The 24,639-nt window shown below is 47.4% G+C and overlaps 1 non-coding gene across 1 annotated transcript; it reads left to right on the top strand.

Annotated features, from left to right (window-relative positions):
• The first annotated feature begins 21,466 nt into the window (after positions 1-21,466).
• Positions 21,467-21,539, top strand: TRNAS-GGA (transfer RNA serine (anticodon GGA)). Its single transcript has one exon. It is a non-coding gene; the product is annotated as a tRNA-Ser (tRNA).
• Positions 21,540-24,639: the final 3,100 nt, after the last annotated feature.

The following is a 24,639-nucleotide window of genomic DNA, read 5'->3' on the forward strand; positions in this document are numbered from 1 at the left end:
GGTTACCTACATAGCCCAAATCAAACTCCTGCCACCACAATGCCAAGCCTCAGCTTGGGCACTTGGGCCCACCGGTTGGCCCAGGGCCAACCGAAGCCCCAGCCGTAGTTCGTGCAAAAATGCCCTGTTGCCTTTTACGGACAGGTGGACACCATCCTGCCAATATAGGTCCTCCAACTCTGATCTTATGGCAGGGTGAGGCAGGTAAACACTAAGACCTCCACACAGCGCCTTCTTGATTGCCCTATTGGCCTTGCGCCTAGCCCTTTCAACCCCAGCAGGGTCCCAGGCAGCCCTCAAGACCCTGCGGGGAATGATGGCGGACCACAAAATCAGACCTCAGGCCACCTGCTCCGTATCACCCGGAGATTCTCAATCACCTGCAGTGAAAGGGCTCTCCCTTTCAGCAAGCCAAGATCATTGCCACCGAGGTGGATAACCAAAATGTGTGGCGGAGGACCAGTCCTTCCCTGGAATAGGAGAGGCAGAAGCCTGGCCCACCGAAGGCCCTGACGCCCCTGCCACTCAACTACAGCCCACTCGCTGAGCCCCAATTGCGTTCCAATTGGGGAACGCCGCACCTGGTGGGCCGCCCAAAACACCATGCTGTGGCCAGCGATCAAAATCCTCCGCCTCTCACGCTGCACCACAGCACCTAGAAAACAGAAAGAAACAGAGTGAGCAACCCAACACCAGGAACACTCCAGCACCCAAGCCTTATTGGGTGTCTAGTGGGCAAACGTAGCCCTTGTAAGCCTCAAACCGCCAATGGCCCACCTGCTGTATGGCCGGTCCTGGATACCCCATAGCAGCAGTGGTGGATGCCACCCCAATGCTAAAAGAGTGGGTCCCAAATCTGACCCCTCCTAACCCAAGCTTCTCCAAAGCCCTACTGGTGATCACCCAGAACTGGAACCTGGTCAACGGTGACCTCTCTTCATGACAAAATAAGGGACCCACCTCCTCACCCCGTACTGCAATATACCTCTTCAAGGTGAGCACTGGGCAGATTCCCTGGTCCTGGCACGAACCCAAGGTGATCACAACACCCTTCTGCTTTTGATCTGTCTTGGGCCTCCATACCCTGATAGATACCTGGTCACCCTCCAATTTTAAATCACCCAAATGAAGGGCACGACCAGAACAGTCGTGGCACGAGCTAACCACTAGCTCGCTAACCCTGAGTGCCCTAAAAAGGCTGTCATTGTTGCAGCCTGGAACAATAAAGCCTCAAACGTGGATGAGCAAACTCTGGACCACACCGCATGCAATCCCCTCAAAACTGAAGGAGAAAAGGGGTGCTGGGTGCAAGGTTGAGGGCCTTGCTCTTGGGTCCAACCTTCCAACATCTTGTGAAGCCTAAAATCACCTGAGGCATTGGCCAGACCCCTTATTTTACTGGTAAACGCCAAAGCTGCCAACTTAGCCCATATAGACTTAACTACAAGCCCCTTACCTTTTAAGTGAATGCAGAACTGCATGAGGTGTGACGCTGGGATGGGCCAATGCCCGCCCAACCCTACCTGTTCCCTAAATGCTTGGAACTGCTTGACTGAGTGATTAGATGCCTTCCTGGTACTGGGCACCAGAGCTAACTGCATTGCACGGTCAGCCTCAACTTTCCAAGCTGCCACATCTCTGGGGGCATCTGTACCAGCAGAAGGTCAGCCTCTGGTGTGAGCTGTCAAAATTGCTCCATCTGCCGGTGAGACAGAGTGTCCGCCACACCGTTGCAAACACTGGGCACATGCTTGGCAAGGAATAAAATGTTCAGGCGTAAGCAATGTAAAGTGAACGCCCTAACCAAGCTCATCACCAGTGCAGATCTGGAGGTCAAAGTATTAATAACATGGACTACCGCCAGGTTGTTGCACCAGAAATGCACGACATGATCAGCCAATTCCGCCCCCGACAACTGCACATCTAAAACTATAGGAAAATACTCAAGAAAGGTCAAGTTATGACACAGTTCGCTGCTCAACCAATCGCTAGGCCAACCTTCTGCGCACCAATGTCCGTGAAAGTATACCCCAAAACCAATGGAACCAGCAGCATCCAAAGTAATCTGAAGATCAGCCTCAGTCCTCATATCCTCATGCAAAAGGATACCCTGTTATAAGAGGACAGAAACTGCTCCCATACCTCAAAATCCTGTCGCATTCTCATGCTGATCCTGATCTGATGGTGGGGCATTCGTAACGTACCCATGGTGTCACAGAGTCACCGTAAAAATGCCCTACCCGGGGCCACCACTTTACATGCGAAGTTAAGATGGACCACAATCTGCTGCAGCTCAAGTAGTGAAATCTTCCGTCTACCCCTCAAGGCTGCAAGTTTCAGACTTAGGTCCGTGATTTTATCCTCCGGCAGCCATGAAGCCTGCCGCACAGTATCTAACTCAATACCAAGAAAAGTCAGAACTAATGAAGGGCCCTCTGTCTTTTCATGGGCCAGCGGACCCCAAGGTCCTCAGCCAGCCGTAAAAAAGAATGAAGCAGCCGTGCACACTGGTCCAACCCACGTGGGCCAACAAACAAAAATCATCCAGATAATGGACTGAATTAACTGAGCCCGAGCATTTACATAGAGCCCATTCCAAAAAGGTGCAAAAACGTTCACAGGATGAACAGGATATAGAGTAACCCATGGGTAAAGCCCTGTCCATGTAATATTTGCCTTCAAACATAAAACCCAAAAGTTCAAAGTCATCGGGGTCCTTAGGCAGAAGGCGAAATCCCGACTTAATGTTGCACTTCGCCATTTCCGCCCCAACCCCGCAACTCCGCACCACTTTGACCACCTGGTCAAAGGAGGTATACCGCACTGAACATAGGAAGTTGGGAATGGCATCATTCACTGACCCACCTTTCGGATAAGACAAGTGGCAAATCAAATGGAACTCCCCCCAGAGACTTCTTCAGCACCACACCCAAAGGAGATACCCGTAAATTTGGTACAGGGGGGCTGTCAAAAGGGCCTAACACTCGGCCCTCTGCACACTCCTTCGCGATCTTATCCCTCACCACTTGCTCCATCCCCTGAATTGAACGTAAATTCCTTGACATAAAGGGTTCCCTGGGGCTCTGAAATGGAATACGAAACCCAAAAAGAAAACCTTCCCACAAATACTTTCTATCTTCCATCTTGGGGTAATCAGCCAAAAGGTCCTTAAGTACCCTCAGCTTGATGGGGCTGGGTCCCTTTATTTGTTGCATGGCTATTCCCACCGCCACCTGGCCGCTTGCCCCCAGGTCTGGGCTTGGATTTATTGCATGCTGACAAAACGTGCGAATGCCCACACAACGGGCACTCATGCTTATACTTACACGACTTCCTGTTGCATACTCCCTGGGATTGAACCAACTGCCCCGCTGCTACATGGGGACCCACTACACTAGCCTGTTTACTCACAAGATGACCGCTGTCAGACCTATCACCGGTATTGGGCTTAGCTGGGGACATCAGCTGCAGCCACAGCTGCTGGTTAATCTGATCCCTGGGGATTGCGGGGTTCAATGTCGCCCTCAATGGAACTCCTCATTGTACTGCAGCCATGCTGCATCGGAGAAGTCCGTATAGGCCTTGTAAATGATATCACAATATTGAAATAGCGGAGCCGCCCGTAAAGGCTGTGCTCGTGCTATCATGCCTGCATAAATCAAGAAACCCGGCAACCAATTAGCCCAATTCCTCTCAACCTTTCTGCGTTTGAGTTTTTCTTTGTCCTTATCCTCCAGCTCATCCTTGTCCTTCTTCTCAAGTTCCCTATAAAGAAGGCTAAAGATATCCACATACTCCCCATGCAAAATCTTTTCCCTGGTAGCCACCGTCAAATGATCTTCAAGGGGCATGGCAGTGTCCCCAAAAGGACGACACTGAAAAGGGACTGCTCCATAGGGCGTCGGGGCCAAACCCCATCCGCCCCATTGCACTACAGGCCAACCAGCTGGTCCCTGACCATAAAACTGTTGTCCCCTTGGCAAAGACCCCCCCTGACACCTGCTGCGCCGCTGCCGAAGTAGATTGAGCTACAGCTGCCGAAGATATCTGAATAGGCCCCCAAGGAAACGCCTGCTTGTGTGCCCCAGGGACCCAACCCCCTGGGACATCGGGCAGGTTAGGTGACCCCCCCAACACCACCAGGACCAAAAATAACCATGGAGCCAGCCGATCCCGGCATGCAGAGAGGCCCTAAACCACCCCAGAGCCACCCGCTATTATTACCTGGACTGGGGCGCTTACCATCTGGGTCTTTGACATTAACCGCTAGAACCACCGGCGCCGGAACCCCGCCTCTCCCTGAGAGACTTGCCCAATCCGGAGTGTTGCCATCTTCTTCAGAGTCGGAGTTGTTATCAGGGGGATCACGGCTCGGCCCTCCAGAAGTACCCACCCGGGCAGCCAATTCCTGTAAATTAGAAAGACGAGCCAGAACCTCCTGCTTGAAAGCCCTAGTAGATGTCCTTGCAGCTTTGCGACCCTTAGAGGGCCCAGTTGCCCTGGGGTCCAGACCCTGCTGCCGTTCTAATGCACCCAGCTGCTTGATTATAGCTTGCCTGGTGCATGCCTCCTCTTCCTCCCCCGGGCGCTCGGTAGGCGTACGCCTCTTAGGCCCTCCCTTAAGGGGCTGCTTGCCCTTGGATACCCCCTGACCCTTCTTAGGAGCCATAATGCAGTCAGCCTAAACCCCAGAAAACCAAAGGAGAGGGTGATTGGGAGGGGGGTGTCGCTATGTAGCAGCTCCTCAGAGTCTCAGGAAAACTGTGAACTGTCTCACACTAGCTCAGCTCAGGGAGAACTGCTTTGGCAGTCTACCATCCAAGGACTAACCAGGGACGACCCTGCTTAGCTTCTGAGCTCTGACAAGATCTGGCCACCCTGGGCCCTCCTGGTCAGGATGAATGGAACCTCATACCTTCTGCATGCAAAGCAAAGGCTTTTGCACCGAGGAAAACAGGTGAGGGGGGGATGGAGCAAAGCCCACCCTTCAACCACCCCTGTGCCCAGACACAGTTTCAAGAAGGGAGGGGGGGCTACGTAGGCCCACCAGGCCAGGGGACCACCGAAGCCGCGGAGCACCCGCTCCAAAACCTGTCCGATTCATCACCAATCCAACGATGAAAAGGCGGGGAGGGAGGAAGAGTGAAATGCTCCTCTGATCTGCAGCCTGGCCGCGCCGAGTAGCCTAGGCTAAGCGAAGGCCCCTGAGCTAACGCGCAGCCGCCACCTTCTTGGCACGGAGCACTGAAAAAATGCTCCTCCTGTATCCGAAAGCGCCAGCGAACTGCACCACTGGAGGCGTGGCTGGGACTTATAAGGCCCCAGTCCCCGCCTCCAAACATCCCCGGATGGGCAGAGGTCCATTTGCCTCACCTCCATCCGGGGAGGCAAACATAGCCCCCACCCTAAGCCGCCGTAAAGTGGCATGGGCGGGAAGGGGCCGCATTGTAGTCCAAATCATTGCTTTTCTGTTTCCTTATTTAGTCAAGGGAAAAGATGTCTTTGTTACCTTTAAACCTTACAAAGCCAAGTCTCTCTGTTTTAAGAGACATTCAAGTCTAGAAGTTAGATTTTCCTTTGGGTGGGGGGGGGAGGTTCAGAGACAAAGGAACCTTGCCTGCCTACGTGGGACTACCATTCTCTGAAGTTCCACAGAATTCTGGCTTTCAAGCTCCCCAAATGGGACGAGATAAGGACAGAAAATTTCTGGCAAAAAGGACTGAGGCTTGCTCATTTAGGAGTGTCTGGAGCAAGTCCTTGCTAAAAGGAATACCTTGTGCCATGAGTGTGGAACTCTGTATAGGCTCAGAGACCACATTTCCTTCATGATTCTGGGGTAAGAGAACTGAAACAGGGACTGTTTTCTCATTTTCATTGGGAAAAGCCCCGGGGTCATCCCATGACCTTTCCTTGTCCAGGTGTGAGCAAGCCACCCTGACCCTGACATGAGCCACAGATTTGGCTCATGTCAAGCCGGCCAGGCCAGATCATGCTACCGCACACTGGCATAATCACCCAGGAAGAGCCAGTCTTGTGGGGAGGGATCACACAATCGGCATTCTGCAACATTGAGCCGTGGAGCCCATCTGCCGCTCCTGCAGATTGCTTGCACTCAACTGGTGCGGTGCCCTGGGTGCTCACCTGGGCTTCTGTAACCCCTTGTTCATTCTGCCAACGCAAATGCCAAGCCTCTGCTTAGGCATTAGCACCCCACCAGGCGGCCCAGAGCCGCCCAAAGCCCCTGCTGAAGCTCCTCCTGAAAGGCCCTGTTACCTGCATCAGATGGATGCACTCCGTCGGGTCTATACAGCATGCCGCAGCTGACCCGAATTGCTGGGTGTGGCAAGAAAATCCCAAGGCCACCCTCCATTGCCTTTTGAAGGGCCCGATTCGCTTTCCTCATGGCCCTTTCAATGCCTGCTGGGTCCCAAGCCCCTTGCCAGACCCAACGAGGCAGGATGGCGGACCACACTAGGCGGACCCCAGGCCACCTCCCCACGATGACCTGCAGGTCCACCACCGCCTGTAGAGAAAGGGCTTTTCCTTTCATCCACCCAAGGTCATTCCCTCTAAGGTGTATGACCAGTATATCAGAAGGAGAGCTCCTCCTCCCTTGAAATAAGAGAGGCAGTAGACCAGGCCAACGAAGCCCATGCCGACCCTACCACTCGACCGTGGCCCATTCACTGAGGCCCAATTGAGAACCAACTGAGGACCTCCAAGCAAAGTGGGCTGCCCAGAACACAAAATTGTGCCCGCAGACGAGGATATGCAGCCTCAACTGACGAGCCTATCCCGGCCTAACTTTGTTAAGAAAAGGTTAGCCATGCTTAAACTGGAGGAAGCAAAGGGCGCACATATGAGTGGTAGGCCGTAGAACGCCACCTACCAACCTTCTGTATTTCAGGGCCTGGGTACCCCATCACCGCCACAGTGAAGGCTGCTCTGATCCTAAATGAATGGGTTCCAAATTTGATCCCCTTGAGCCCCAGGTTATCCAAAGCCGGAGCAGTTACTTACTGCCCCAAATTGGAATTTGGTAAGCGGAGACCCGTCCCAATGACAGAATAACGGACCCTCTGCCTCTCCCCTTATTGAAACATACTGCTGCAGCGCCCTAACCGGGCACAATTCATAATCACTACAAGGTCCAAGTATAATGGCTGCACCCTTGCCCGCCTGATCTGTCTTGGACCGCCTAACCATTAACACCACCTGTTCACCCTTAAAGGTGACATCGCTGGCTCTCAAAGCACAGTTAGACTGATCCTTAAGGGACCGAGACACCAGCTCGCTAACTCTCAAGGTCCCCCAAAAGGCTGTTAGCGCTGCTGCATGAAACAAGGCAACTTCAAATCAAGGCAACTTTGGCCAAATCTGACCCAACCCCCTTAAGCATTGAGGGTGAAATAGGCTGCCATGAGTCCGCCCTAGACCCTCTTTCCCTGGACCAACCCTCCAGTATCTTCTTGACCCTGAAGTCACCGGTGTTTTCCGTAATTCCCTGGGCCTTACTGACAAAGGCAATTGCCGCCAGCTGCCCTCTTATAGATTTAACTGCCAAGCTCCTCTCCTTTTGATATACTAAGAACAGCATCAAGTGTCCTGTAATCCTGCTTCGATTCTAAACCCCCTGAATTGCCATACGGCCCGCTCGTACGCTTTTCAGGTACTTGGTGCCAAGGCTAAACTGACTACCCTACCAGCTTCAACTCTCCAAGCTGCCACAGGTCCTGAGGCATCCTGACCCGCAAGGGGTCGGCTTCCAGTGCCAGGTGGTGAAAACGCTCCATCTGTTGGCAAGACAGAGCGTCCACCACACCGTTACCAACACCCAGAATGTGCCTGGCCATAAACAGCAGGTTCAATTGAAGGCAGTGCAGCATAAAGGCTCGGACCAGGTTCATTACTGGGGCAGATCTGGTGGACAATGAGTTAATCACATGAACCACTGCCAAATTGTCACACCAAAAATGCACCACATGGTTGGCCAATTGCTCACCCCAGAACCACAATGCTACAACAATAGGAAAAAATTCCAAAACTGTTAAATCTCTGCAGAGCCAGCCAGCCAACCATTCCCTGGGCCACCTTTCAGCACACCAATGCCCCCTTAAAAACACCCCAAATGCAATGGAACCAGCTGCATCAGAATTTATTTGGAGGTCAGCTTCGATACGCATGTCCTCTCTCCAAAAGGAGATCCCATTGAATGATACCAAAAATATTCCCCAAACCTCCAGGTCCCTCCGCATGCCCGCAGTTATCCTCATTCTATGATGAGGCGAACAGAGGGAACCCATCGCATTGCATAGTCGCCTAAGGAAAGCCCTTCCTGGGGCAACTACCCTACATGCAAAATTCAAATGCCCAACAAGCTGATGTAGCTCGAGCAGAGACACCTTCTTCTGTCCCATAAATGATGCAATTCGTGCCCTTGGACCCTGGACCTTGTCCTCAGGAAGCCGTGACGCTTGCCTACAGGTGTCCAACTCGATGGCCAAAAATGTCAAAACTGATGACGGGCCCTCAGTCTTTTCGTGCGCCAACGGAACCCCAAGCTCCGCTGCCAGTTGAACAAATGCCTCCATTAATCTGGTGCATTACCCAGAGCCCTCTGGGCCCACGAAAAGAAAATCGTCAAGGTAATGAACCGTCTCGGTCAACCCCAACTTAACCTGAAGCACCCATTCCAAAAAGGAACTGAAACGCTCAAAGGCTGCACAAGAAATTGAGCAACCCATTGGCAGGGCATGGTCCATGAAATATTTACCGTCAAACATAAACCGCAACAACTCAAAATCCCTGGGGTGGACAGGTAATAAGCAAAATGCCGACTTAATGTTGCATTTTGCCATTTCAGCACCCCTACCACACCCGTGCACCACTTTGACTGCCTGGTCAAAGAAGGTGTATCGCACCAAACAAAGTTGGTCAGGGATGGCAACATTTCCCGAGCCATGAAAGGTGTGAAAGGTATGAAAGGTGGTGAATGAGGCGATACTCCCCAGATGCCTTCTTCGGCACCACCCCTAGGGGCGACACTTTCAAGTTAGGCACCGGAGAGGCATCGAAGGGGCCAATCACCCGACTTTCCCTACACTCCTTGGCAATTTTTTCCCGGACCACCTGCTCCATGCTCCTAACTGAACAAGATTGGACGCCACACTAGGTGCCTGAGTACCCTGAAATGGGATCCGGAACCCATGGGTAAAACCCTCCAACAGATAGGTACCGTCCGCCACTAAAGGATACCCCCTCAATAACTCCCTAAGTGCTTTCACCCGAATGGGGCTGGGACCCTTTACCAGGTTGTGAAAGGTTACCCCTGCCCCCAGCTCGCTTGGCACTGCTTCTGGTTTTGGCTTTTGTGCAGGATGAAAAAGCATGCGACCCCCGCACAACGGGCACTCATGCTTGAACTTACATGCTTTCCTCGAGCAAACCCCCTGGGATATAAACTCCCAACATAACAGTCGGGGTTGAACCGACTGGCCCGCCACAGTGGGGGCTCCTGGCGTGCTCTGCCGTTTCTGCACAATGTGACTGCTGTCGGCCCGATCACCAACATTGGGTTTAGCTGGGGACATCAGCGGGAGCCACAGCTGTTGGTTTATCTGGTTCCATGGAAGAGCTGGATTGATTGCCGCCCTCATGCGAAAGGCTTCATCGTACTGCAACCATGCGGCACCAACAAACTCAGTGTGCGCCCGATAGATAATATCGAAGTACTGAAATAGGGGCGCAGCCCTAAAAGGCTGTGTCCGCACAATAACCCCAGCATAAATCAGGAAACCAGGCAACCTGTTGGCCCAGGTCCTGTCCACCTTCCTACGTTTTAGCTTTTCTTTCTCTTTTTCATCGAGGTCGTCCTTCTCCTTCTTCTCAAGCTCCCTGTATAACAAACTAAATACGCCTACGTATTCGCCCCGTAAAATTTTCTCATGAGTAGCTGGGGTCAAATGGTCCCCCAAAGGCATTGCCATATCACCAAAGGGGATGGCCTGAAATGGAACTGACCCATAAGGATTGGGCAAATAACCCCAAGTGGTCCACTGGCCATTGGGCCATCCCGCTTGCTGATGCAGCATCATCTGTCCACCCCATGGAAGGACCACAGTAGCTGACTGCCCTGAGACACCCTGTGAAGCTGCTGGTGTCATAATCCCCAGTTGGGACTAGAGACCCCCACCTAGGCCAACTTGACCCATATTCTGCTGAGAAGACCCAGCCACTGCCCATGATGGACCGGGTTGACCAGGATATGACCATAGTGCCCCCTGCCCCACCAGGGGAGAAGAACCACTAACCGTGCTGCCACCCAATGGTGTTATAGGGTGACCTCAGGGCCATGCATGCACCTGTTGTGGCTGCAAATACTTACCCTCAACCCCGGGAAACTCCAGGATATGACCACAGCGCCCCCTGCCCCACCAGGGGAGAAGAACCACTAACCATGCCGCCACCCAGTGGTGTTGTAGGGTGACCCCAGGGCCATGCCTGCACCTGTTGTGGCTGCAAGTAATTACCCTCAACCCGGGTGGCACCATCACCACCGCTACCGTGCTAACTGGGCCGGCCGCTCCTGTTCCACTGTAAGCTCTTGTACTTCTACACCACCATCCAACTCATCTTCAACATCGGGTTCCATTTCCAGGAACTGCACACCAGACTGCTCCCTGCCGCCACTGCTATCCTGCAGAGAGCCGTGCAAGTACCTCCCGTTCAAAAGTCATAGTGCCCGACCGTCCAGTGACCCTAGGCCGCCCAGTCCACCCTGAAGACTCCCCAGCAGAACCCCTTTCCCGCTCTAAGGCCCCCATCTTATCAATGATTGCCAGCCACAAGCGCTTCGAATCCTCAGCCCCAGAGTCAGGATTATCCTTCTGCACCCTCTTTCCTGGTGCCTTGGCAGGCTGCTTCCCTTAGAAACTCCCTGCCCCTTCTTTGGCCCCATATTAATTGATAGGGTCGGGGGAGGAGTAAAGGCTAACACCCAAAGAGAATGCCTCCCTCTCCATTGAATTCACCCCTCTCCAATAGCAAAGGAGGGGGTGGGGAGAAGGGCAAGTAGATTGCCCCCAAGTACCCTCCTCACAGATGGGCTGGTAGCCTCCCTGCACGCCCACACAGTCTCATATAGACAATTTTATTAGTAACATATGGTAGCAGAACTATATCTACAACTTATAAAAGCTTAAAGTAAAAGAAAGATCTTTCTACCCCATATCTTACTTTCCCCCCACCCCTCCCTCCGTTACTTGACCCCTGCCAGTGTTTCTTAAAAAAACCCCCAAGTATTAAAGGTACCCTTAACTATTAAGAAAAAACAAAAAAACCCCAAAAGTTATATTCTTATTTTAAAAATCTTAATCATCAAAGATTGTCCAATGTCCTTTTATTTTCCACTCTTTTTCTACGTATCTTCTGAATTTCTTCCACTCCAACTTAAAAAGTTCCAAATCATAGTCTCTTAGTTTTCTTGTTAATTTGTCCATTTCACTCCATGACATAACTTTTGTAATCCAATCCCATTTCTCTGGTATTTTTTCTTGCTTCCACAGCTGCGCATACAATGTCCTAGCAGCTGAGAGCAAGTACCATATTAAAGTTCTATCTTCTTTTGGAAATTTTTCCATTTGTAATCCCAGCAGAAAAATCTCTGCCACTTTGTTGAATTCATATCCCAAAATCTCAAGGCACCCCAACACTGGGCCGCCCGACAGCTATAACCGCTAAAATTACCCCACCCCCGAACAGGCCTAAAGCCCCAAAAGAAGGACCAGACTCCGCTGCGAATGCTGCCCAACATCCGCCAGGTCAACCGCCGCTCCAAACAGGCCCTTGCCGCTCGCCTCCCAGACGTCCGACGAGTCTCTTGGCCGCCCGACGCGCTCTGCAGCCGAGAGCAACTTCCCTGTCCGAGAGCCACAAAACAACTGCGTGGTTCGGGGCGGGGCCGGGACTCTTATAGTCCCGACGCTCTGCCCGCCAGGAAGCCCCGGATGCCCAGGAAGAAGCACAGTCTCCTCCTCTGACAAGGAGGCAACCGCAGCCCCCCCAGCCTACGGCCGCTGTTGCAACATGGCTGGATATGGGCCGAATTCTCAGCCCTGAACCTTTCTATCTCCTTCTCATAATCATTTAATCTAGCTGTGTAGTCTTCATGAAATATTTCCCTTCTTGCATCGTCAACTTTCATTCGACTCTTTTTAACATAAATTTGTCAACTTGGTAGAGATTAGCCTCTAGATCTTTCCAGGTGGTTTTTCTCATGGCTGCTATGCCTAACAACTCCAAAGTGGGTATATTGAGACCTGTGATCACATCAGATATGAAATCTTGATTTTCATAATCTGGTTCCCCACTGTTGTTGGGTAATACTACTTTAGCTGCTGCTGCTGCTAGGAATTTCTTCCTTGTTAAATATGCAGCAGGGGCCTCGTCTGGGCTCTGCACATTGTGGTAGTAGATGTGCCTTATGGTATCTCCATCCCACGTGTAGGATATTACCTCAGCCATCCATTCTAAGATGGTGGTATTAGAAGGGTTCTGGTGATCCATTACATTTTTTACTTTGGCTAGTTCTGGACCTGAGGCACATAATCTCAACACCTGGTTTCATTCAGTTATGGAGGCTTCTCTGTAGTGAATTCTAGCTCTGGCCATCCACATAATAGATGCGTCTCGGGTGTATGGTCCTAGAAAATGATATGGCATTTTGATATCCTCCAATCGCCATGTTCTAGTTTCCTTCACTACTTTTACAGACTCAGATCCATCCTCCTTCCTAGTGGTAGTCTTCCTAGTTACCACAGGATGGACTGCGGCTGGTTTTGTTACGCTGTGATTCTCAACTTCTTCCTCACTCTCCTCGTCTGATGAAAAGTCATAGAGGGCAGGGGGCGAAATAGTCGCAATCACAGCTGTTTTAACTTCTAACTTCTTTTTGAGCATAGCTATCTCCCTTTGGCACCATCCGTGACTAACCGCGTCACGTACCTTCCTGTTCTTCTCAGCCAGGCACTCGGCAGCATATTTTAATTTGCTAACATGTGCCTGGCTTCCCTCTAGCTCTTGCTCCAGTGTGGCTACCTGCATTTGGGCCTGTCTTAAGGCTGGCAGTGTATTTTGTTGTGCCAGAGTTAAGGTGTGCTTGTCAATTTTAAGCTTGTCCACCTTTTCCTTTAGGCTTTGGATCTCACACTCCAGGTTATTATTCTCCTCCATAATTTCCTGGATATACACTTCATTTCCTCTATGCAGTTGCTCTTTTTCTCCCTCATGAGATTCAAGCATTTGTACTATTTTTGCCTCATGACACTTGAGGATTTGCTCTCTCTCTGCTTCATGAACCTTGAGCGCTTGCTCTTTTTCCGCCACATGGCTCTGGAGCGTCTGCTCTTTTTCTACTTCATAGACCTTGAGCGCTTGCTCTTTCTTTGTTTCATGGATCTTGAGCATTTGCTCTCTTTCCGCCACATGGTGTATAAGAGTTTGCTCTTTCTCCGCCGCATGGCGTTCAAGAGTTTTCTCTAATTCTGTTGCATGAATCTGGAGCATTCACTCTTTTTCCGCCGCATAGCTCCGGAGCGTCTGCTCTCTTTCCGCCGCATGGCGTTCAAGAGTCTGCTCTCTCTCTGCCGCATGGCATTTAAGAGTTTGTTCCAATGCTTGCTCTTTTAGCCCTAACTATTGCTCCTTTTAGCCCTAACTATTGCTCTAGCTGCTGCTCTTTCTGTTCTAGCTGTTGCTCTTCTGCTGTAGTTGTTCCCTTAGCTGCTTAATCATAGCCGAGCTGTGCTGCAAGGCTGTGAACAACCCCCACGATGCAAAGAGATCTCTCTTTCCTGGGTTAATCTCTTTTGTTGCACAGTGGTCCTGGAACGTGTCCCGAAAGAATTGGAGGGGGTTGGGATTTGAGAAAGATCCCGTTTTCCAAGGGTTATCCCCCTTCTTCACAAGCCACTTCTCTAGCTTGGGAAGCTCCTGTTCTTTCTTAGTATGGAACGCCATGGTGACACGTGGGTTGGCCGCTTTTTGCTTTTTCATGCCTTTTCCTCAGGGGGTTCCTAGTGGAGGGCTGATGCCTATCAGCGGTTTCCATTCTAGGACCTTTTTTTGCGCCCGATACTAAGGTCACTTGCGGTAGCTAATTGCGGACCCCGGAACTTTTGGTGCCTAGGAAGCTAACAAGGACCAGCCTACGACTTGGCTTGGTGCCTAGGGAGCCAATATTGATTGGGTCTCCTGTTTCCAGGACTTTCCTCACTACCCTATGCTGAGGACGCTTGCAGCATGCAGAGTGGACCCTCGAGACTTAAATGAGTGCCTCAAAACTGAATCTTTTCCTACACAATTTTTAAGGACTTGTTTTATGTGCTGCCCAGAGCTGATCCATTACCTGCCCAGTTCTATGGACTTCTATGTGTGTGGATGCGTATAAAGTGTATGTGCATGGTGCACTGCACTCCAAGTAAAGAGAAAATGCGGGAAGGTAGCCCTATCCATTCAGAAACAGTCCTGACCTATCCTTATGCTCCCTCCCCAGACAGATGCGTTTAGGAAGGCCTTGTGATGGCGGCCGGACTTCACGAGATTCTCCCCTTGCGTCCCAGGCAGGCTCAGTCCTTTTGAAAGGGTTCTGGCTTTGGTGTGGCTGGAGAATCTGTGCTGAATGATAGAGTGGCAGCACAATATAACCCACAATATAGAGATGCTTTCTAGAGCCTTTCACACAAGTCAAGAATCACTCATTCATTCACACAACAGCCTAGCTAGCAAGACGTTCTGGATGGTGTAATCCCACATCTGGCTGTTTGAAGACACGCGTGTCGACACGCATGTATTCACACAGTCAGGGTTGCCCAATGCTTTCTCCACCAATATCTGTAAGCCAAAATGCCCTCAAAACTGAGGTTGGGGAATTGTCAGGTGTGCACCTGGCTTAATCAGGATCTTTTTACCTATGTATACAGGATTCCACGTCCAGAAATTAATGCTTAAATTTACCAAGGACTCTAATTAAGTGAAGCAATTGAAATTTATTCCAGAAAAATATAGGCTTACATACAAGATAAAATACTCATAAAATCATTCATACAGTCCTAAGAAAAATAGAGAGAGGTATAGAGACAACACATGGGTAGACAAACAGAGTGATAATTACCTATCGTAGTCTTCTAGGAAGGCTCCAATGGCGACGAAAGAAGATGGGAGAAATGGGACCCTCAACTGTGGCCAGAATCGGGGATGGATCTAGACAGTGGAACTGGGGTACTGCTAGATGCACACATGAGCGGAGCAGGGTCAGAGGTTAAATAGACTACCTTGGACCCTCATGGGATGAGATATACAGGGGTGGATGACAGGTGGTCAGCTGGTACATGATCTCAGAATAGGGGAGCCTCTGCAGTAACCATAAAGGCTGGACTAGTGCAGTAGCCAATAGCCAGTTAATTGGAAACCCCTGATTGGATGCTCATAGCTAGCCAATGAATGGACTTGGCCTTAGTTACCTGATTGGCTGTCCAGGTAGCAATGGGCCAAGGGGGAAGCTCCAGGATGACTGTTGGGGAAAAGAATGGGGGAAATTACTGGGTGGAGGTGTGCTTAAGATTATTAAACTTATCTAAAAAGGTGACAATAGATGGCCAAATTGCTACCTAAGGTAACACCCGGTTTACACAAAGGAACTTGGCTCTGGCTGAAGATGGTCTTCCTCTTCTTCAGTCTTCTCTTGGCACCAGTCTTTGTCTTGAGTTCCGTTAGACAAAGGCTTAGGCGGTCTGGCAGGATCCACGCCTAAGATAAGCTTGATTGCCTTATGCAGAAGTTGAAGCAGATGTTGGATACGTGAGTCTCTTACTTTGCTGTAATGGAGTCAGGAAAACAAGATGGATTCTGGTGGTGTTAGCCTTTGGTTCATGGAAATAGGCTGGACACTGTTTGCCTGTACTGTTCATGGCGGTGTGGCTTCTTCCACTGCAGTGGCCAAGACTCAGCACACAAGGAGCAGCTGGAAGCTCGTCTGTAGTTCTGGCTAACACTCATCCAGAGATGTAGAATGCTGCTGCAAAGCTGAGGCTTATAATATCCACATAAGCCTTAGAAACCGTGGGCAAATTCCACTTCTTAGAGCAGATGTGTGCAAGTTAAAACTCCAGGCACCCTGGCAACCATACTGGTGATCACGATGTCCATGTGTATGAAAAGTAGGGGGGCTTTTTCTTACAGTGTTAATATTCCCATATCCTTGGATTCATGTGATTGTCTTATAGTGGTATAAGGGGTAAAGGGGTAGACCTCATAAGAATATAAGAACATAAGAGAAGCCATGTTGGATCAGGCCAGTGGCCCATCCAGTCCAACACTCTGTGTCACACAATGGCCAAAACTCAGATGCCATCAGGAGGTCCACCCATGGGTTCAGAATTTCAGAAGCCATCCCGCTGTTGCCCCACAAGCACCAAGAATGCAAGATATGCACTGCTGCAGACATAATGTTCCCTCTATACCTTCTGCCTAATATCCACAGATGGACCTCTGCTCAATATGTTTATTCAATTCCCTCTTGAAGCTGAATGTCCTTCTTCCAGCATCAAGCAATGGAAAAGTTATCTGTTGGGATAATTTTGTATTGGTTGATGGCTGATGGCTATGAATGCCAGTTTATGGCTGATGTATTTGAAATAGTGTGGGTGATGCTTTCTCCTGCACATTTTTGGACTTTTTTTTTGCTGCTTTGCATCTCTTTAGCAGAGACCTAAGTTCCCAGACCCTGGCCTTCACCAAATGTGCTGTCCCGCCCTCTGAAGCAAAACACTCATTCCAGAGCAGCAAGTCCTTGAGTACTACCAGCTTGTTCAATATGATTACTCCAGGGGAAGCCAATTAAAGACTGAAAGTTTCACTACCACAGAACATATGAAACTTCTGTATGTATGAACCTTCAAATTGGCCTGTGCTTTAATTTTTCCCCACTATTGTAGAAATGAATGTGACTCACATTTGTTCTAAGTTGTCAGTTAATTTGTAAGCACGAGCTTTTTTAGTGCAAGCTGAACTGGGGTGTAGTTATGGTACCATTGACGTAAGTCTCAGTTATGGTGGTGTGGGTGTGGGTGTTAGGAGGCAAACAATATCCACCCTGGAGTGCATCATTCTTTCTGTAAAATCATAGTTCTTAGTTAATGGATCCCAACCTGGGAAGGTGTAGTCTCATAATTACATCTTCGAGAATCCTTATTAACCAATCAGCATTACTTTGTGCCAGTGCCTCCATATTTAATCGAGCTAATCATTTCTGCACAACCTCCACAAGCAGTTCAGCTAACACTGAAAATTGTATTCAGATTCGATGCTTGACATCAATATGTTTGTTTGCCTGGTGGAAGGCATACACAGAGAGGCTGCAATCATGCTGGGAACAAGGCAGATATAATAATCTGTTTACTTTGTCCACGGGTTGCATCAAAGTTATTCAGACAAAAACCTTTGGAGTGGAAAATTCACAAGTATGGGTTGCATCCTGCAGCTCTTCTCCAAAAGAGTTTCCTTGACCCAAAATAAAAATAAAACCTAATTGTAGAAAGAAGTTGTAGAACCCAATCCCATATGATTAATGATCTCTTGGGAAAAAATGTTTTCCCTTGCTCACTATAATCGTGTAGCATGATTTCAAATGTTTATGGTCTTAAAGTGATAGTTTCAATAAATATGACCTACAGAGTCACAGAAATGAATGAAATGAAGAGCCCTATTTTGCCAAAGCAATGGGACATGGGTCCCACAGTTTACACCTACTCTCTCCATAGATCTTAAGTTATGACTCATTCAGCAAAAAAAAAAAAAAGTTTAGGATATACTGGAGTGGACACCACAGCAGTTCTTTAGCTGAGTGAAGTGTCTAAGTGCTGGCATTGTAACTCACAGGCCATGGTCCTTCGACATGCACTTGGGTATGCCCAATCATTTGTGTGTGTGTGTGTGTTTTGTTTTTCTGAGAAGAAGTTGTTAGTCATATCAGTTTTGTATTAGAATGTTCACTGATCTTTGAGGATGCTTATATACTTTTAAACTATCTTTCTATCTCTTGGAAGTGAACTGATGGTCAATGGAAATGGACCCTCTGTGCCCTTACTAGCACTAAAAGACTTGTATTATAACACAGTAAATCAATGGATTGAGGATCTTAGTTATTTTGAGGATCTTAGGTGAATACATAGCATATAGATAACAATTGCATATGGACTTATATTTAGATATCTTGAAAACATTTATAGAAACTTATGTGTGTATCTGCCACCACTGTTATTTAGTTACCTTTGTGTATACACCCCCTGTTTTTTCCTTTTAAAAAATCTATTTAGTTGCTGGATTTTGAGGGTTTTCCCCTCATTCTTTTTTCTGTTATTATTTTTTAAGAGAGAAATTTAAAAAATAAAAAAGTGGTAGATTTCCTAGTTTAACTTCTAGCAACTTGAGGTCTTATTAGACAGGATACCAATTTTATTCATTATTTGATTATCATTTCTGACTAGGCTATGGAAGACCAGGGCACAGGTGATCTATACTCTGCTATAAAACTTTCTGGATGCCTTTGGATCAATCATTTTCTCTCAAGCTTATCTACCTCACAAGGTTGTTGTGGGAAGGAAATGGAGGGTAAAATGGATTTGTGCAACTGGGGAGAAAGACTCCCTTGGGGTTCAGCAGTATCACCCAAGCCCTTAGAGAGCCAGTTTGGTGTAATGGTTAAGTGTGTGGACTCTTATTTGGGAGAACTGGGTTTGATTCCCCACTCCTCCACTTACAGCTGCTGGAATGACCTTGGGTTAGCCATAGCTATCATAGGAGATGTCCTTGAAAGGGCAGGTGCTGTGAGATCCCTCTTAGCCCCACCCATCTCACAGAGTGTCTGTTGTGGGGGGAGAAGATATAGGCGATTGTAAGCCATTCTGAGTCTCTGATTCAGAGAGAAGAGTGGGGTATTTATCTGCAGTCTTCTTTTTCTCTGCTTGAGAAATCTTGGGTGAAAGATCCAGTTTACACATCACTAAAGTGCCAAATTCCACCACCCCCCAATCAGTTTTTTGAGGAAAATCTGCTGGACAAAACATCCAAGAAATTTTGAGGAATGTATACAAATCTCTCTAAAAGCAGTAAAATACTTCAAGAGGGTTTCATGCTTTCTTAATTTGCCATAGTATTCTAACAGTCTCTACCTTTTCAACATATGTAAGAAACTTCAAATAAACTTACCTTTATTATATCTACATTTGATCACAAAAAGCCAATAAATAATTGCTTAAGGTTTTTAGTTTGATTTGATTTCATCTTAATTATATTACCTTTGGGTAGCCTTGAAGAATCTGGTGGGAATAACTGAAAATAAATTTTTAAAAACCCTGCCAATTTTGGAAGTACTTGGCAAAATTTCTTTGTAGCAGTACACTGTTACCAGTTATAAACATGAAAGAAATCCATTGTAAAATGTTGTTCTGTTGGCAATTAACTCCTGTTTGTCTTGTTGCAGTTTATAGACCCAAACTTCACAACTGTTAGAAATGTGTTTTAATGCAGTGTAGATTTTTTAAATCCAGGATGGACATGTCCTAGTATTAAAATTTATTTATTTATGTATTAACTATATACTTCAGCAGGTAATACCGTTTAACTCACCGATGGTGCTGCTTGAATATTTGACAAATTGTGTTAGAAATGTCTGTTGAAAACTGCTGTGAAATTGACTTGCAGAAACTGATAACCAATTGGTGCAACCACAAACCCTCACCTTTCAATCACTCTATATGACAGTTGCCAATATGAACAAAAAAACGCAACCCTGAATATATTCAACTTTATAGATTGTATTAAAATTAGATACAATAAGTAATGGTGATTTGTTACAATAATTTATATGTTGTCAGTGTAATGGTTCCTCTTGTATTCATAATATTTTTTAAATTCATAATCATTGTTGTTTTGGGAGTTCTTGAACATAATGGTCCCAAGACCATATTTCACACAAGTAGCAATCCCAGGACCATCTTTTCTTAACCCCTGGCCATGAGAATTCATACTTATACAAATTATTTCCTCTAATGCAGATCCCTAAGTATGTTTTATCAACCTTTTCCATGTTCCTGCCCCCAAACAATTGTACGTATTCCTACCAGAGGGGTTCAGAGAGCTGGAAATTAACTATAAAAGTGTGGCAAAAAGCAGGTGCTTCTTGTGTTTATATAAACACATTAGCACTCTTTTGACACAGCATGACCCGAATGTGTAGCTCATGCTACTGGTAGCAGGGGAAACAATATCTGAGGGTGCCGGAGCAGAGTTCATTCAGACTCAGCAAAATTAACACCAGATTATGAATACGCTTGCCACCGGTAATTAATCGTGAAAATTGCTGGAGGAGTTCTCCCACTGTGACGGATATTGGCAGAACTATTTACAGCTAATAGGCCTTGTTTAAGCACACCTTCACCCCTCTCTTCCCTATTCAGATAACACTTACAATAGGCAAGAGTACGTCCCGGTTAGATGTACTCTATATTCTCCTAGTTCTGCTCGCTTGTTAGTATTCCAGGATACCCATTGCATTTTCTGCAGCTCTGCCAGACAATCTGTATTGTGATTTGCTCATTCATGACAGCTAAACTGGCCCTCCTGGGTGGTAGTGGTAGGGAGAGATAATTTCACCTTTGGGAGCTTGTTTTCTTCAGTCATCTAATGTTATCCTACATATGGTAGCAGTAATTGGGAGACATCACAAGGGCTGGCCTGTGCATTCAGAAACACATAAGAGCTTTCTCAAGTCCAGAGAGTGATTTTGCTGCTCTGCAAACTCTTTGATATAACCATCATTTTCACTCATTTTCCTCAGGTCTTAGCTTTCTTTTAAGGTTTAAGACAATGGAAACAAAGGATTCGTCTTCTCTTCCCCCCTCCCCTTCCTGCTGTTTTCTCACTCCTTTAGGCAAATACAGAGAGAGATTCTAGTAACAATATGCAAGTGCTCTGTTTTAACTCATGAAGAGTCATATCAATGGGAAATGTCATAATTATGTAATCTCCTTAGTATTCTGGGTATGAACCAGATTTGCCTACCTTGATTATTTTATGTTCATATTATCAGCAGCCTATCAAAAGAGTGTGCACACTTATTGAAATTCAGGGATGCTACAGGCATACTCTGGCACTTGGAACAAAGGTTTCCAGAGGTTTACCATCTAATCCCTAAATTTATAATCTGTTTGATTATAAACAGAACTGTGAACTCTGATTATAACATTTTATGACTGAATCCCATTGAAATAAATGGGCCTAGCTGCCACATAGTGTTTTATGCATCATCATCATCAGCACTATTTTATTACTATTATCTTCCCTTGTAGTCTGCCTTTCTCACCAAGATGCTCTACAGACTATGAAATATGAAAAGCAACTCATTTAGGTGAGGGATGGTGGCTCAGTGGTAGAGCATCTGCTTGGAAAGCAGAAGATCCCAGGTTCAATCCCTGGCATCTCCAACTAAAAAGGGTCCAGGCAAATAGGCATGAAAAACCTCAGCTTGAGACCCTGGAGAGCTGCTGCCAGTCTGAGTGGAAAAATATTGGTTTTGATGGACCATGGATCTGATTCAGTATAAGGCAGCTTCATATGTTCAAGGCTTTCCAATAAACAAAGTGACAGGGCTAGAATAAAGGAAATGGAGAACCATGCAAACACAAAACCATCTAAAGTCAGAGTCCCCAATATGATGCCCATAGGTGCCATGGTGTTCACCAACATCTTTCCTGGTGCCCACCACGTTTTTTTTTTTAGAAAGTAGGTGGTACAGGCTTTCTGGCTGTCCATTGGAGATATGATTGGGTATGCATATTAAAATAATTTTATTTTAATGACAGCTACCACCACAGTACTGGTTTTATTCTCTTTTTTCCTACTCTTTCCCAGAGTATTTAAAAATCACCCCTCTTCTCCCCTGCACTTCGACTTTCTATGTGTATGTGGATATGCCTCCTTCAGCAGCCATTTTGTGGCTGGCTCTACCTTCTGCTGCAGCCATTTTGCAGTTTCACCCCCCACATTAGGTCAGGATTCCAAAGGTGCACACAGACTTGAAAGACTGGGAACCCCTGGTCTAAGGCAACAAAAACTGTCTAAGGTATGACATGACATAAAGGTTATAAAGGTAATATATGCAAGAAATTATTTGTTTGCAATCCAAACACCTATGTACACACTGATGTGCAGATGCAATTCCATGGTGCTCAGCTTTCCCCAAATAAAAATGGAGCTGCCCCCTGCCTCCCCCATAATTGAAATTAACAGTTAACTGTGAACATGAGATTTGGAGAGCTTTTTCATTTTTTCCCAAAATATTACAGGCAATAAAACAAATTTCCAAGACAGCTTACAATGTCCTTCAACAGCAATACAACAGTGGCACTAAAATGAAAAGCAGCATGAAACTCTATAAAGTAAAATGCTACTAAATGGCTGTAAGAAGTAAATAATAGCAACCCACTGAAAGCCAGCAGAAGAGAGAAAACTGGGCAGGGTGGATAACTCAACAAAAGACATACAGAAACAAAACAAAATATCTTTCCTTGATGCCTAAAGGACAGCAGGTTCAGCATCACCCTATTTCTGTCAGGAGGGGGTTTTATTTACTTATTTATTTTATTTATATTCCACCTTTCTCTAGGGTTGCCAAGTCCAATTAAAGAAAAATCTGGGGACTTTGGGGGCGGAGCCAGGAGACTTTGGGGGTGGAGCCAGGAGACATTGGGGGTGGAGCCAGGAACAAGGATGTGACAAGCATAATTGAACTCCAAAGGAGTTCTGGCCATCACATTTAAAGGGACGGCACACCTTTTCAATGCTTTCCTTCCATAGGAAATAATGAAGGATAGGGGCACCATCTTTTGGGGCTCATAGAATTGGACCCCCTGGTCCAATCTTCTTGAAACTTGGGGGGTATTTTGGGGAGAGGCACTAGATGTTATACTAAAAATTTGGTGCCTCTACCTCAAAAAATAGCCCCCCAGAGCCCCCAATACCCATGGATCAATTCCCTATTATTCCCTATGGGAATCGTTCTCCATAGGGAATAATAGAGTGCCCAGTAGACATTTCCCTCCCCCCCACGCTTTCTAAAGGGGGGGAGGGCCTCCAAACCAGGGAATCCCCTACCCCCTCCCTCTCACACACACAAATACTTACCAGATTGGAGAACTCTACTTGCTGAGAAAACGAAAGAAAAAAAAAGGGAGGGGCTGTTCTCCGAAGCTCTTCCTGCTTCCTGCCCAGCCTTAAAGGGGCCACACATTTTACAAACGGCTCAGGATCTCAACAATATGAAGCCTGCAGGTATGTTCTCCCCCCCACCCCACCCCCCCACCCCCGCTTCCCGATTTCTGGGGGGCGGGAGATTAGGCTGCGAACCCAGAAGTCCCCCGCCAGAGCGGGGGGGGTTGGGAAGCCTACCTTTCTCCCTAGTGGCTCCCAAAGCAACTTATATCACTCTCATCTCCTCTCATCCAGTTCATCTTCACAAAAACCCTATGAGGTAAGTTAGGCTGTAAATATGTGACTGGCCCAAGGTCACCCTTCATGCTTCCATGGCAGAATAAAACTGGCATTTCCCAGATCCTAGAGTGGCACTTTAACCACAACACCCCACTGGCTCTCTCACTACTAGAGTTGCCAGCTTCCCCCAGTCATTGAAAGGGGATAGGTAGGTAAGGTTGCCTGATCTAGGCTGGGAAACACCTGAAGAGGACAGGGACCTCACTTGGATGCAATACCCTAGAATTGTCCTCCACCCTCCAAAACATCCATTTTCTCCAGGGGAACTGATCTCTGCAGTCTGGAGATGAGCTGTAATTCTGGGAATCCCTAGACCCTACCTGGAGGCTGGCATCCCTACCATGCTGAGTTCCAAGGACTTGGCACTGTGACAGAAGACCCCTTTCCTTGAAGTTTATCAAACTTGCTTCTGAAAGAGAATTCACAAGCACCAAGTTGACTCCCACTTAGGTCATACCATTGATCTCTCGAGGACTGTATTGTCTAATCTGACTCACAATGACTCTCCCATATTTCACATTACACACTAGCTGATCTTTTAAAGTGGAGATTGCCACTCCACTTTGTGCAAAACAGATGGTCTACAGCCTAGCCATGACTCTTTCCCAAAGCAATCTTTTCCTGTCAGACAGGGCTTATTTTGTCCTGAAAGATGCAAAGTAAAAAACAAAAACCATATCTTACTTTTCACATTCCAATGCCCTATCCAACATTTAAAGGATCTAAAAAGGCAGTTTTTGCATGATATGTGGATGTAAGGCATCTAGGAGTCAGCAGTGGTCTCTTAAATAACTTCATTTCGTAATACAGAGACCCAGTCCTTGCTCTCTCACACAACTAGTGGCATGATAGGTGTACCTGTCTTTTACCCTTGTCTCTTTTAATTCCCAGCATCTTTTCTTTCCCCTCAGTTCAGGCCAGAGAAAGTAAGGGCTCCTAATGAGTAGCTGTTGTGCTGTCTTGACAGTCCCATAAAACACTGCAGAGGTTCTGTCTTCCCTGGTTCCCATAAAGCATAACTATTGTAGTCATTCT

This window comes from Heteronotia binoei, chromosome 4, assembly GCF_032191835.1.
Source record: "Heteronotia binoei isolate CCM8104 ecotype False Entrance Well chromosome 4, APGP_CSIRO_Hbin_v1, whole genome shotgun sequence".
Lineage (NCBI taxonomy): Eukaryota > Metazoa > Chordata > Lepidosauria > Squamata > Gekkonidae > Heteronotia > Heteronotia binoei.